Source organism: Vicia villosa, linkage group LG3 (assembly GCF_029867415.1).
Source record: "Vicia villosa cultivar HV-30 ecotype Madison, WI linkage group LG3, Vvil1.0, whole genome shotgun sequence".
Lineage (NCBI taxonomy): Eukaryota > Viridiplantae > Streptophyta > Magnoliopsida > Fabales > Fabaceae > Vicia > Vicia villosa.
This window is the reverse complement of record NC_081182.1, coordinates 31,716,030-31,719,401: the sequence shown is the minus strand read 5'-3', so window position 1 is coordinate 31,719,401 and position 3,372 is coordinate 31,716,030.

Genomic DNA, 3,372 nt, shown 5'->3' with positions numbered 1-3,372 from the left:
TCATTGAAATCTAAGCCAGGTATTTTTTGTATTTCCATAGCTTTCATACGATCCTCCAACTGTTGGTATTTGTCATCATCCTGTTCGTCTCCAGAATGATCTTCTTCTTCATTTGAAGAGAGAGAGGGTTTAGCAGAACCCTGGTTGCTTTGATTATCTTCTTGTTCACCATCACCGACTATTTCAGGGATTGGTGGCTTTTTGATCTTTTTGACAGGGATCTTGATCTTCCTTCTCAGGTAACTCACAGCCTGCAGATTCTTTGGGCTTCTTCTTCTTCTTGAGTATCAGGGCTTTCAGCTCTTGTTGCCCCTTTGCCAGTTCCAGAATTGCCACTTGAACTTGGGCATTCTGTACTTCGAGATTCTTGATGCTTGCCTCAGATTCCATCTCTTCTGACTGAAATAAACAGCGAAGAGATGAGAAACCCGTCATGAGAACCTGTTATGAAATGTGTATGACTGGATGCCATGTATGCAATGTGTATGCAATGCAAATGCAATATGAATGCAATGTATGAAATGCAATGTATGCAATGCATGTGAAATGTGTGCAATGTTTTCAAGGATCATAGAGTCTAGATTTGTTAAAGAAGCAACAAACGTTAGTTAATCAATTTATTCTTTTTTCTTTGCCTCATTTGGGCTTACAAGACAGAAAATAAAATAAATGATCTTTCAGGTCTCCCGTGGGCGCTTTTTCTTTGTCCCCAGGAATGCGTTGATTCTTTGTTCTTCTTGAAGCTGTCTGGTGAGCTCGAATAGCCTTCTCTCATAGTCCTGACAGTGTTCTTTGAAGGTGTCTCTTTCCTCTTTGAGTTGAACCCAGGATTTTTGCAACTCTTCCAAGTCAGTTGGCATATCCGGGTGTAGAATAACTTGAGGTTCGTAACCTTCGACTTCTGATTCGATAGTCACAGGTAGAACAGCGGGATAGGGCATCATGAGTTTTTGAGCATGAGTACGCACCCATCTGAGGTAAAGTTCCATAGGAATAGAATTCCATTGCCCCAGAGTTTTGCTTTCTATTCTATAGACACTGTCCCAAGCCTGTATGAATCTTCGTCGGTGTCTGTGAGAATCATTCTCGTAATCAAACACAATGCCACGGATAATCATGTCATGAGGACCGTTGCTTCTTGCATATCCGAATTGGCGTAGAGCTAGAGAGGGATTGTAAGTGATACCTCCTTTAATGCCAAGGAGTGGCACATTAGGGTATTCTCCACAATGATCAATGATAGTAATGTCTCTTTGAAAGAAGTTGTTCCATCGGATATCTGAATGAGATAAAGACATGATTCTGTGAAGACCATTGTGCTCTTTGTTCATTTCTCAAGCACTGATCGGGGAAGATGACATGTAAACCACCTAGCCAGTAGTGGTATACAGCACATGAGAGTTCCTCGCTTCTTCGTGGTACGAGTGTGTAGAGAGTGTAGGATGTCTCCCAGCAATGTTGGTACCGGGTTGCGAATTAGGAAAAGGTTGATGATGTGTACACTTATGAACTGGTCGGAATTAGGGAACAAAACCAACCCATAGATCAAAAGAGCCATAACTTCTTCAAAAGCTGGATAACTTTTGTTTTCTAGCAGTAGTCGAGCCTTTTCCAGTAAGAATTTGGCAAGCAAACCCTCAACTCCACTCTTTGTTTCCCAATTGGATTTGATTTCTGACTTTTGCAGATGTAAAGCAGCAGCAATGACTTCAGGTTTTGGTTTTCTTTCTAAACCAGTGAAAGGTAATTGATCTCGGATTGGTAATCCAATTAATTCAGAGAATTCTTCCAAAGTGGGTACCAACTGGTAATCAGGAAATGTGAAGCAATGATGTTCAGGGTCGAAGAACTGGAACAGGACCCGTATCATGTCTTCTTCAAACTTTGAGGTAACCAAATGGAGTAGGTGACCATGCTTTTCAGTGAATTGAGCATTCCTGGGGAATTCTGCTACCAAGACTTTGAGTTCAGATGGCACCGTTGAGATATTGATTCGGATGTAATCTCTGGTGGCGGGAGCCATTACCTGCAAAAACAAAAGTAAACTCTTTGATCCTTGAAATGTGTAGTGAAAAATGATGTGTTTATGATGCAAACATGTGGCACACAAAAACAAATCAAACAATAGCCTTAGGTTTAAAGGCTTGCATGAGGTTGATAGGTGATACCCTCCCCTCTGAAGTTGAGTTGGTTGAAAACCTGTCCTAGAATAGTATTCGGGTTCTATGATCCTTGGAGACAACATCTCAATACGGCGCTCGGACGGCCGATCAAGAATATTCCTCGAGGATAACTAGCTTCGATCAATTTCAAAGCTAGCCACTTAATAGGCCACAAGTCAAGTTCAACTAAAAGGTTCTAAGACAAATTAGTGTTAATGACACTTCGGAAGCCTAATATACTCCTTGATCGCTTTCAAGGGGACATCAGTATAAACCAAAGTATCACACTAACGATGACTACCAGATCAACCGTATCGGTACATGCCGTACAGTTTCCTTGGTCTATTGTCATATACTTAAGGTATCTCGAGATTCGGGTTAGAATCTTTCACACAAGCAAAGTACCCAAGCAAACCTGTGAAAAGTAAAGCAATCAGATCAAACAATTGAAAACATCGAAATGATCTATACTCTAAAGGTAACCCCTTTTGAAAACATTTTGAATTTGTATTCCCCAGCAGAGTCGCCAGTTCTGTGGACCGTCCTTTCGGGCCATACCCCTCCGTGGGTGGGATACGTGAACTGACTCTTTTTTGTCGATCGGACGCTTTCGCGTCGCTTTTGAAAAAAAGTTTACAGAGTCGCCACCGACCTTTTTATTTTATCCAATGAAGGAAAGGTTTATAAAAGAAACAGAAAAAAGACCTTTGAGAGATTCTGGGTAAGGGGGTAGGTTATACAAAGGGAAGGTGTTAGCACCCTTTGTATCCATGGTTATCCATGGGCTCTTTAGTTTGCTTAGCTCATTTAACTTTACTTTTCAATTGATTCGGAATGCTTTACCTGTGTTTTTTGAAATACCTTTGCAAATAGAATTTGTAATGATCCTTGTGCGGATATATACAAATGCTTGTTTTATCTTTCGAAAGATGTTTTGAAAAGATCGTTAATTTTGTAATGATCCGTGTTTGGATGTATACAAAATATTGTCTTTTGGAAAATTTGTTTTGAAAAACAACAGTGTATGAGAATTTTGTTTGTTTTGATTTTGAGCAAGCAAACTAGGAGGTCTACCCTGAGTTAGTAAGGTCTTTATCCTTGTTCCCTTTAAAAATCTATCCATATCGTCGGATATAAACAAAAGGTTCGATTTTGTACTCGAAACAGTAGGAGATGTAACTTTGATTTTGAAAAGAGTGAAAAGGGATAC